At 44.0% G+C, this 12,559-nt stretch overlaps 1 protein-coding gene across 5 annotated transcripts in view; it reads right to left on the bottom strand.

The window, feature by feature from the left end:
* The window catches only part of B3GALT1 (beta-1,3-galactosyltransferase 1), a 443,777-nt gene that overhangs the window by 255,698 nt on the left and 175,520 nt on the right, over nucleotides 1–12,559 (bottom strand). For 4 of the 5 annotated variants that reach the window (XM_056536926.1, XM_056536924.1, XM_056536925.1 and 1 more), the window contains exon 2: nucleotides 7,215–7,272. The exons of the other annotated variant lie outside the window; for it this stretch is intronic. The gene's annotated coding sequence lies outside the window, so the exon portion shown is untranslated. The remainder of the gene's footprint in view (nucleotides 1–7,214; nucleotides 7,273–12,559) is intronic. 5 annotated transcript variants of the gene reach the window in all.

Below are 12,559 nucleotides of genomic sequence, written 5' to 3'. Positions count from 1 at the left end.
TTCTCAATTGGATTGAGATCATTGATATTCCTAAAACCATTCCAGAATTTTTTTTGCATGGTGGTGGGGACATTGGGGGAGATTTATCAAAACCTCTGCAAAGCGTTGCCCAGTTGCCCATAGAAACCAATCAGATCGCTTCTTTAATTTTTCAGAGGCCTTGTTAAAAATGAAAGAAGTGAGCTGATTGGTTGCTTTGCACAGGTTTTGATAAATCTCCCCCATTATCCTCTTGAGAGAGACCACTGCCATTAGGGAATCCTGCTGCCATAAGGGACAGGACTTGATCCGCAATGCCATTTACCGTATTTTTCGCCGTATAAGACTCTCTTTTTCTTCCCCAAAACTGGGGGGAAAAAGTCGGTGCGTCTTATATGGCGAATACACCCCTATCGCGGCGGTCCCTGCGGCCATCAACGGCCAGGACCCGTGGCTAATACAGGACATCACCGATCGCGGTGATGCCCTGTATTAACCCTTCAGACGCGGCGATCAAAGCTGACCGCCGCGTCTGAAGGGAAAGTGACACTAACCCGGCTGTTCAGTCGGGCTGGGACCCGACTGAATAGCCCGACTGAATAGCCGGGGTAGTGCTTACAGGACACCGGGAGGGACCTTACCTGCCTCCTCGGTGTCTTCTCCATTCAGGGATCCCCTGTATGGCCGGCGCTCTCCTTCCTCGTCATCACGTCGTCGCGTACGTGCGTCGGCGTGCGTAACGACGTGATGGCGGCGACGGAAAGCAAGGATACCCGGCCGGCAGCAGAGATGTTCCGGAGAGACGGGGACGCGGCGAGAGCGATGGAGCGACATCCAGGGCAGCGGTGACGGGTCCAGAGCGGCGGGGACACGTGAGTATTACCTCCTATGCAGTGGTCTTCAATCTGCGGACCTCCAGATGTTGCAAAACTACAACTCCCAGCATGCCAACGGCTGTCTGGGCATGCTGGGAGTTGTAGTTTTGCAACATCTGGAGGTCCGCAGGTTGAAGACCACTATTGGGTTGAAAATCTTTATTTTTTTAGATTTTGCACCTATAAATTGGGTGCGTCTTATACGCCGCTGAGTCCTATAGGGAGAAAAATACGGTAAGTAGGTGGACCTTGTCATATCCAGAGTAACATCCACATAACTGCTATTAACATGCCCATATGGCTATGCATATGATAGTATGATTGTTTTTACACCTTCATATCATAGTCAGCATTAAATGCTATGGACAACTTTGCAAGTTTTTTTTTTTTATGTTTTTTTTTATGTTGACTTTAAACATGGGCTACTATTCAACTGCTACTCATTCTTACAGTATATATAGCTCTTATAGTATTAGAGATAGCAGCAGGAAGAGGGTTACACACCAGCTTAAAGGGGTACTCCACCCTTAGACATGTTATCCCCTATCCAAAGGATTGGGGATAAGATGTCTCTGATCGCAGGGCTCTGGCCGCTGGGACCCCTTGCAATCTCTAGGCTGGCACTGTGGCGTTACAAACACAAAAGCCTAGGGTTTCCGTGTTAGTGACGCCACGCCCCCTCTGTTCATGTGTGTTGGGAGGGGCCAGTGCTGGAGATCGCTTGGGGTCCCAGCGGCCAGACCCCCACGATCAGACATGTTATGCTCTATGCTTTAGAAAGGTAGTTGGCATTGGAGAATCAGATTATACAAGTATAGAGAGACAATAGAGCTTAAAGAGCAAGCTGCACTTGTTATAGAAGCAAAAGTAAGCTAAATTTTCAATGAAGATCTATGGAAAAAATGGCAATAGCCTATATCTTTTTTTTAAGCAATTTGTGCGACAGTAGCACTTCTGTGGGATCAGCTAAATAGGAAAGCCTTGAGCGTTGGTCAGCCATGATCCTGTTCCCTGTTCTTCTTGGACCATGTCTGGTAGAACAAAGTATGCAAACTGGGAACAGCCCAAATGTTCTTGTCCATTTTTCTTTGGTGAAGAGGTACTCCAATAGAAAACAATTTGTTTAAAATCATCTAGTGCCAGAAAGTTATACAGATTTGTAAATTACATTTAAAAGTACTTATCAGCTGCTGTATGCTCCAGAGGAAGTTCTTCTCTTTTTGAATTTTTTTTCAGCCTGACCACAGTGCTCTCTGCTGACACCTCTGTCTATTTTAGGAACTGTCCAGAGTAGGAGCTAATCCCCATAGCAAAACTCTCCTGCTTTGGGCAGTTCCTGACACACACAGAGGTGTCAGCAGAGAGCACTGTGGTCAGACAGAAAAGAAAATCAAGAACTTCCTTCTGTAGTATACAGCAGCTGATAAGTACTGGAAGGATTAAGAAGAAGGATTTTAAAAAAGAAGTAAGTTACAAATCTGTTTAACTTTCTGGCACCAGTTGATTTAAAAAAATAAAAATAAAAAGAAGTTTTCTACTGGAGTAGAAAACAAATCAGTTTCTAGACTGTTCACTTGCCGCCTAATACATTCCACCCCTTAAAGGGGTATTCCAGGCCAAAACTTTTTATTATATATCAACTGGCTCCGGAAAGTTAAACAGATTTGTAAATTACTTCTATTAAAAAAATCTTAATCCTTTCAATAGTTATTAGCTTCTGAAGTTGAGTTGTTTTTTTTCTGTCTAACTGCTCAATAATGATGTCACGTCCGGGGAGCTGTGCAGTTCCTATGGGGATATTCTCCCATCATGCACAGCTCCCGGGACGTGACATCATCATTGAGCAGTTAGCCAGAAAACTTCAGAAGCTAATAACTATTGGAAGGATTAAGATTTTTTAATAGAAGTAATTTAGAAATCTGTTTAACTTTCCAGAGCCAGTTGATATATAAAAAAAAAGTTTTTGCCTGGAATACCCCTTTAAAAAGCATCACTGAGATAATCAATGTTATTCACATCATCTGTCATCATAGATTTAATGTTATAGCTGATCAATGTATAGACCAGTGGCGGATCCAGGGCAATTGCCCCCCCCCCCCCCCGAGATTGCTGCCCCTCCCGATACTATATTAGTGATGAGCAGGAGCTGTCAGCCCCGGCTCAACTGTCCCCTCACCTGCAGCGTGTGAATGGACACCATTCTCTGCAGGACACCATTCTCTGCGGGCTGCCTGTCAGTGCTGGGAATGCTCTGGTCTGAGCATCATTCAGTCTGCAGCCATTACACTGTGCAGGGGCTGGTAAGAGATAAGCTCCTCCCCCTCTCACCCCTCTGTGTTTCTAGCAGGCCGGGCTCAGCTTACTGCCCTCCACCACAGGCCCGGACACCCACCCAATGCCTCCAGACCCCCCCCTGCCCACCCTGATGCTGCCCTTCGTGGTAAGTAACTTTGGGGGGGGGGGGGGGGGGAAGGGGGGGAGGGTCAGGCTCGGGAGACAGGTAAAGGGGAACTTTTATCAGTGTTTCCCAGCAGAGGCCTCTAACTATAGTAAAACTACAACTCCCAGCATGTATTTGGCTTTGTAGGCATACTGGGAGTTGTAGTTTTACAACAGCTGGAGGCACCCTGATTGGGGAACACTGATCTATCTGTCTTTCTATCTCCTATCTATCTCTCATATCTATGTATCTATCTCATATCTATTTATCTATCTATTGTCATGTGCCCCTTTCTTATAATGCCCCCCTGTCATGTGCCCTTCACTTATAATGCCCCCCTGTCATGCACCCCTCACTTATAATGCCCCCCTGTCATGTGCCCCTCACTTATAATGCCCCCCTGTCATGTGCCCCTCACTTATAATGCCCCCCTGTCATGTGCCGCTAACAAATAATGTGCTCTGATTTATAATGCCCTCCTTTTATGTACCCCTTACTTACAATGCCCCCTGAGGGTGCAGGACAGGGGGCATTATATGTGAGGGGAACATAACGGGGCATTATAAGTCGAAGCACATTATATATAAGCGGCCCAAGACAGGGGGGCATTATAAGTGAGGGGCACATGACAGGGGGCATTATAAGTGAGGGGCACATGACAGGGGGGCATTATAAGTGAGTGGCACATGACAGGGGGGCATTATGAGTGAGAGGCACATGACAGGGGGGCTCCTCACATATAATGCCCCCCTGTCATGTGCCCCTCACATTTAATTCCTCCTGTCATGTGCCCCTCACATTGAATGCCCCCTGTCATGTGCTCCTTACTTTAAATGCCCCCTGAGGGTGCAGGATAGGGGGCATTATATGTGAGGGGAACATAACGGGGCATTAAATGTGAGGGGCACATGAAGGGGGCATTATAAGTTAGGGGCACATAACAGGGGCATTAAATGTGAGGGGGACATGACAGGGGGCATTAAATGTTAGGGGCACATGACAGGGGGACATTATAAGTGAGGGGCACATAACAGGCCCTCACTTATAATGCACCCCTGTCTTGGGCCCCTCACTTATAATGCCCCCCTGTCTTGGGCCCCTCACTTATAATGCCCCCCTGTACTTCAACTTACAATGCCCCCTGTTATGTGCCCCTTACTTACAATGCACCCTGAAGGGGCAGGATAGGGGGGCATTATATGTGAGGGGAACATTACAGGGGCATTATATGTGAGGGGCACATGATAGGGGGGCATTATAAGTGAGGAACCCCCTGTCATGTGCCCCTCACATATAATGCCCCCCTGTCATGTGCCCCTAGCATATAATGTGCCCTGTCTTATAATGCCCCCTGTTATGTTCCCCTCACTTATAATGCCCCCTGAGGGAGCAGGAATGGGGGGCATTATATGTGAGGGGAACATTGCAGGGGCATTATATGTGAGGGGCACAGCACAGGGGGCATTATATGGTAGGGGCACAGGATGGAGGGCATTATTATTATGTGGGGGGAACAGGACAGGTCATAGTTATATGTGGGGGCACAGGATGGGGCATTACTACTATATATGAGGGGCACAGAGTATAAGGAATTTCTGGGGTAGTACGGTTTTCATTAGCCACAACACATCACGATATTGTATTCAGAGGGATATTTAGAGCGTACAGTGTGTGGTAGTATTATATTCAGAGGGTACAGTGTGTGGCAGCATTATATTCTGAGGGTACAGTGTGTGGGCAATATTATATTCAGGGGTACAGTGTGTGGCAGTATTATATTCTGGGAACAGTGTGTGGCAGTATTATATTCTGAGGGTACAGTGTGTGGCATTATTATATTCTGAGGGTACAGTGTGTGGCAGTATTATATTTTGAGGGTACAGTGAGTGGCATTATTATATTCTGAGGGTACAGTGTGTGGCAGTATTATATTCATTGGGTACAGTGTGTGGCAGTATTATTCATTGGGTACAGTGTGTGGGCAGTATTATATTCAGTGGGTACAGTGTGTGGCAGTATTATATTCAGTTGGTACAGTGTGTAGCAGTATTATATTCAGAGGGTGCATTGTGTAGCAGTATTATATTCAGAGGGTACAGTGTGTGGCAGTATTATATTCAGTGGGTAAAATGTGTGGCAGTATTATATTCAGTTGTTGCAGTGTGTGGCAGTATTATATTCAGTGGGTACAATGTGTGGCAGTATTTTTCAGTTGGTACAGTGTGTGGCAGTATTATATTCAGAGGGTACAGTGTGTCAGAATTATATTCGAAGGATATGGTGTTTGGCAGTATTATAATAATACTTTTTTCATATAGATCAGAATCCGCTGACACAGTGAAGAGCTGTCTGGGCGTCAAGTTATGCAGCGAGAACATTTAGCTGGACCCGGTGGTATGTACCATCTGAATTAGATAAGGAAAGACTATAGAGAAGACGTCACCTGTAGTCACTGATATCATTCTGTATTGTCCTGACTGTCCCATCAGAGCTGTAGTCACTTGTAAGTTTTGCAGTAATGATGGGTGAAACAACAACTCCCAGCATAACCTCACCACTACTTAGGTCATACAGGGAGCTGTAGTTTTAAATGGTAAAAACTTATTTAGCGTTTTCCCATTCTGTGGAAATTGGTGTATTTGATTATTATACTGGATACATTTAATAATATTATAAGTTCTTTAAGCAACACCTTATTTTCTGCCGTTGGCTGTCCTGGCATGCTGGGAGTTGTAGTTTTGCAACAGCTGGAGGCACCCTGGTTGGGAAACACTGACATAGACAGTGATTTACAGCTCCCAGCAGCTTTTTCTTACTTTTATATGTAAGGATTCGTTTTATCTGTATTAGTTATCTACTTATATTTCTTTATTCCTCACATTTTCCAATTTTTGGGATGACATTTTGGGGCTTCAGAACCAATTACCAGGTTTCCATAGAGTTCTGGTCTCAACATACAAGTGTTTCAACATACAATGGTCGTCCTGGAACCAATTAATATTGTAACTTGAGGGACCACTGTATAGATTCCCCTCACAGGGCCCTTGTGGGAGGAATAACCACGTAAATATAGCATGAAACATGATTTAAAAAAAAGGGAAATAATATAAAATAATGTGAGATAGCAGACTGCCAAATAATCCGGCAATGTCACTGATACTCCGTCAATCTTAAACGGGTTATCCAGGAAAAAACTTTTTTTCATATATCAACTGGCTCCAGAAAGTTAAACAGATTTGTAAATTACTTCTATTAAACAATCTTAATTCTTTCAGTACTTATGAGCTTCTGAAGTTAAGGTTGTTCTTTTCTGTCTAAGTCCTCTCTGATGACACCTGTCTCGGGAAACGGCCAGTTTAGAAGAGGTTTGCTATGAGGATTTGCTTCTAAACTGGGCGGTTTCCGAAACAGGTGTCATCAGAGAGCACTTAGACAGAAAAGAACAACCTTAACTTCAGAAGCTCATAAGTACTGAAAGAATTAAGATTTTTTAATAGAAGTAATTTACAAATCTGTTTAACTTTCTGGAGCCAGTTGATATATAACATTTTTTTTTTTTTTCCTGGATAACCCCTTTAATTATCTAATAGTCCGGTGTAATGTACCAAATGATAATAATAACGGTCGAGTAATAGTAGAATTATGTATCCAAACAGTACTGTACAGTTAGCCACTGGTGGAAAAATATATTCTATTATTTTACCGACTTCACTGTGGGTGCCATCCAGGCACTGAAATCATGAATTACACTGTCAAATCAGTGATAATGTTCTAAACCATTTGGCACAACTTATTGTCACAAAAAAGTTACATAAAGAAAATTGTGACAAATGACAGTAAAAAAAACTGTGTAAAATCCTTCATTCATACCCCTCATTATCTTTTTATAATATAAATATATAGATATTACGTGGACATACCGGAGAAGCTCAAGTCACTGTGGTCTTTTCATTTGTCATCTTCAATCCAACAGATAAGCTATAAGATATAATAAAAAAAAACAATATATATATTATAAAACTGAAAAACTAAGAAAATTTTAAAAATAAATAAATAAATAAGCTTACCAATCACGTTTTTGCAATACGGCAGCCGGATCCGGCAAGATAATTTAAAACCGGCTGCTGCCGTATCCCCGCCAGACCCACGGCGCACCCTATTCACTGATGAGCCGGACGGAATTAGATAGTGACTCCAGTTGGCTCATTTCTGAAACTGTATTCATTTAATTGCCAGACTAAAAACCACGGTATTCAGTCTGACACCAAAACCGGATACGGTCCATAAATGAGCCAACTAAAGTCCCTGTCCGGCACATTCCTATGAATGGAGTGCGGTGCAGGAATGGCGGGGATACGGCCCCGGACAGCATTGAAATTCCCCCGGTTGCTGTATTGCAAAGACGTGGTGTGAGTACACCCTTATATTTCAATATTAGGGGTTTCATTTGCCGCCATCCCCTTTCCTTGGGCAACTAACTGGAGACTATGGGACCCTTGGATAATAATCCTGCTTGTGCCTCCTTCCCTTCCTCTACCTCTTCTTGAGAATAGCCCCCCATGGTCTTTTGCTCCTATATCTCCTGCCTCATCACTTTCTGGTAGTACAGTGATCCCTCAACTTACAATGGCCTCAACATACAATAGTTTCAACATACAATGGTCTATTCTGGACCATTGTAAGTTGAAACCAGACTCAACATACAATGTACAGACAGTCCAGATCTGTGAAACGTGTCAATGGCTGGAAGAACCGACCAATCAGAATGGGCATTCACTGGTAAAACCCCTGTATTACTGAAGTCTATGCACTGACTGGTGTCTGGTAGCGCCCCCTACAGTACAGGGAGGTATTACAGCCTTTGGCTGTCCGGGCATGCTGGGAGTTGTAGTTTTGCAACAGCTGGAGGCAACCTAGTTGGGAAACACATGACATAGACAGTGATTTACAGCTCCCAGCAGATCTTTCTTACTTTTATATGTAAGGATTTTCTTTATCTATATTAGTTATCTACTAATTTTTCTTTAATTCTCACTTTTTCCAAATTTTGGATGACATTTTGGTGCCTTTAGAACCAATTACCAGGTTTCCATAGAGTTATGGTCTCAACATACAATAGTTTCAACATACAATGGTCATCCTGGAACCAATTAATATTGTAACTTGAGGGACCACTGTATATCTAGGATAGTCATTATTGTTGATATCTGGTTCCTGGTACTTTCGTATTATAATTCAAGATTTTAACCTCCTTAACCTCTTCAGGACATAGGGCGTATGGATACGCCCTGCATCCCGAGTCCTTAAGGACCGAGGGCGTACCCATACGCCCGTGGGAATTCCGGCCCCCACCGCTAGCCGGTTGGGGACCGGAGCCGGATGCCTGCTGAAATCGTTCAGCAGGCATCCCGGCATATCGCCCAGGGGGTTCATTATGCCCCCCCATGTCGGCGATCGCCGCAGATCGCTGGACAATTCAGTCCAGCGATCTGCGGCGATTCCGGGTCAATCGGGTCTCCAGTGACCCGGTGACCCGGAATTACTGGCTGTTCGGGGCCGTCTCTGACGGCCCCGAACAGCCAGAGCCTGCAGGGGTGAGGTGGCACTGGTGCCACCTCACGATCGCCCTGATTCGTCGGCCGGATTACCGGCCGACCAATCAGGGCGCCTGCTGCGGGTGTCACTCCCGCACCCGCTCCGCCCCTCTTCCGGAGGACGTGAGCGGGTGCGGGACGTGCACCCCGGGTGCTGGGGACCCCGATCCCCGGTGTTAATGTTGGGATCGGGGCCCCAGGAGCAGCAGCGGCGGCGGGACTGACACCATGCGCTGGATCGTTGGAGGTGAGTGACAGCCTCCTGCTGTTGCTTAGCAACAGCTCCCAGCATGCAAAAAGGGCATGCTGGGAGCTGTAGTTATGCAACAGCAGGAGGCAGACAACCACAACTCCCAGCATTCCCTTATGGGCATGCTGGGACTTATGGTTTTGCAACAGCTGGAGGCACATGTTTTCTATGGAAAAGTGTACCTTCAGCTGTTGTATAACTACAACTCCCAGCTTGCACAAACAGCTAAAGTGCATGCTGGGAGTTGTAGTGGTGCATCTGCTGGTTGCATAACTACAACTCCCAGAATGCCCGTTGGCTGTCGGTGACTGCTGAGAGTTGTAGTTTTGCAACAGCTGAAGGCACACTGGTTGTGAAACTCAGAGTTTTTTTTTTACCTAACTCAGTGTTTCACGACCGGTGTGCCTCCAGCTGTTGCAAACTACAACTCAGCAGTCACCGTACACCATGCACCGTACATGCTGGGAGTTGTAGTTTTGCAACAGCTGGAGGCACACTGGTTGTGAAACACTGAGTTGGGTCACAAACTCAGTGATACATAACCAGTGTGCCTACAGTTGTTGCAAAACTACAACTCTCAGCAGTCACCGACAGCCAACGGGCATGCTGGGAGTTGTAGTTATGCAACAGCTGGATGTCCCCCCCCCCAATGTGAATGTACAGGGTACACTCACATGGGCGGAGGATTACAGTAAGTATCTGGCTGCAAGTTTGAGCTGCCGCAAACTTTCTGCTGCAACTCAAACTGCCAACGAGAAACTACTGTGAACCCCCGCCGTGTGACTGTACCCTAAAAACACTACACTACACTACACTACACTAACACAAAATAAAATAAAAAGTAAAAAACACTACGTATACACATACCCCTATACAACCCCCCTCCCCTCCCCAATAAAAATGAAAAACGTCTGGTATGCCACTGTTTCCAGAACGGAGCCTCCAGCTGTTACAAAACAACTCCCAGTATTGTCGGACAGCCGTTGACTGTCCAGGCATGCTGGGAGTTTTGCAACAGCTGGAGGCACCCTGTTTGGGAATCACTGGCGTAGAATTCCCCTATGTCCACCCCTATGCAAGTCCCTAATTTAGGCCTCAAATGCGCATGGCGCTCTCACTTTGGAGCCCTGTCGTATTTCAAGGCAACAGTTTAGGGTCACATATGGGGTATCGCCGTACTCGGGAGAAATTGTGTTACAAATTTTGGGGGGTATTTTCTGCTTTTACCCTTTTTAAAAATGTAAAATTTTTGGGAAAACAAGCATTTTAGGTAAAAAAAAATTTTTAACCCCTTGTTACGTTCCCCGAGGGGTCTAGTTTCCAAAATGATATGCCATGTGGGGTTTTTATTGCTGTCCTGGCACCATAGGGGCTTCCTAAATGTGGCATGCCCCCAGAGCAAAATTTGCTTTCAAAAAGCCAAATGTGACTCCTTCTCTTCCGAGACCTGTAGTGCGCCAGCAGAGCACTTTTCACCCTCATATGGGGTGTTTTCTGAATCAGGAGAAATTGGGATTCAAATTTTTAGGCGTATTTCCTGCTATTACCCTTTTTAAAAATTAAAAAATTTTGGGAAAATAAGCATTTTAGGTAAAAAAAATTTTTTTTTTGACATTTGCAAAAGTCGTGAAACACCTGTGGGGTATTAAGGTTCACTTTATCCCATGTTACATTCCCCGAGGGGTCTAGTTTCCAAAATGGTATGCCATGTGTTTTTTTTTTGCTGTTCTGGCACCATAAGGGCTTCCTAAATGCAACATGCCCCCCAAAAACCATTTCAGAAAAACGTACTCTCCAAAATCCCCTTGTCGCTCCTTCGCTTCTGAGCCCTCTACTGCGCCCGCCGAACACTTTACATAGACATATGAGGTATGTCCTTACTCGAGAGAAATTGGGCTACAAATAAAAGTAAAAATTTTGTCCTTTTACCTCTTTTAAAAATTAAAAAATTGGGTCTACAAGAACATGTGAGTGTAAAAAATGAAGATTGTGAATTTTCTCCTTCACTTTGCTGCTATTCGTGTGAAACACCTAAAGGGTTAAAACACTTACTGAATGTCATTTTGAATACTTTGGGGGGTGTAGTTTTTACAATGGGGTCATTTATGGGGTATTTCTAATATGAAGACCCTTCAAATCCACTTCAAACCTGAACTGGTCCCTGAAAAATACTGAGTTTGAAAATTTTGTGAAAAATCGGAAAATTGCTGCTGACCATTGAAGCCCTCTGGTGTCTTCCAAAAGTAAAAACTCATAAATTTTATGATGCAAACATAAAGTAGACATATTGTATATGTGAATAAAATAAATATTTGGAATATCCATTTTCCTTACAAGTAGAGAGCTTCAAAGTTAGAAAAATGCTAAATTTTTAAATTTTTCATCAAATTTACGGATTTTTCACCAAGAAAGGATGCAAGTATCGACAAAAGTTTACCACTATGTTAAAATAGAATATGTCACGAAAAAACAATCTCAGAATCAGAATGATAACTAAAAGCATCCCAGAGTTATTAATGTTTAAAGTGACAGTGGTCAGATGTGCAAAAAACGCTCCGGTCCTTAAGGCCAAAATGGGCTCCGTCCTGAAGGGGTTAAAGGGGTACTCCAGTGGAAAACATTTTTTTCAGCTGGTGCCAGAAAGTTAAACAGATTTGTAAATTAGGCTGGGTTCACATCACGTTTTTCAACTACGGTTCCCAAATACGTTTTCATTAGTGAAAATGTATGGAGCGGTATTGAAAACGGTATACATAGGCAAAGCATTGCAAACCGTATGCACCCTGATGCATTCGGTTGCGTACGGTTTGCTTGCAATACGGTTTTTAACAGTACTGCAAACCGTGTTCAACCACGGTTTTGACTCTGGGTTAAAAACCGTATTGCAACCGCATACTTTTTTTTTAACATGGACGTCAATGGGAAACGCACATGTATACGGTTCCATATGGCAAAACCGTATGCATTTTTTCTTCCTCCCATTAAAAATGGACAGAATTTTCAAAAACGTATGTTTAAAAAAAAAAAACGTACGGAACTGTATGCACTTTTAAAAACAGTATACGGTTTAAAAACGCACACGGTTTACTTTTCCCATACTGTTCCATCCGTTTTTTTTTCCCATACTGGTTTTGATAGAAAACGTATGTGGGAACTGTAGTTGAAAAACGTGATGTGAACCAAGCCTTACTTCTATTTAAAAATCTTAATCCTTCCAGTACTTATCAGCTGTTGTATATTTGTGAGGAAGTTGTGTAGCTCTTTTTACTTTCTGACCACAGTGCTCTCTGCTGACACCTCTGTCCATGTCAGGAACTGTACAGAGTAGGAGTAAATGCCCATAGCAAACCTCTCTTTCTCTGGACAGTTCCTGACATGGACACAGGTGTCAGCAAAGAGCACTATGGTCAGACTTGAATGA

The sequence above is a fragment of the Hyla sarda genome, chromosome 8 (assembly GCF_029499605.1).
Source record: "Hyla sarda isolate aHylSar1 chromosome 8, aHylSar1.hap1, whole genome shotgun sequence".
Classification (NCBI taxonomy): Eukaryota; Metazoa; Chordata; class Amphibia; order Anura; family Hylidae; genus Hyla; species Hyla sarda.
This window is presented reverse-complemented; position numbering and strand designations above follow the sequence as displayed.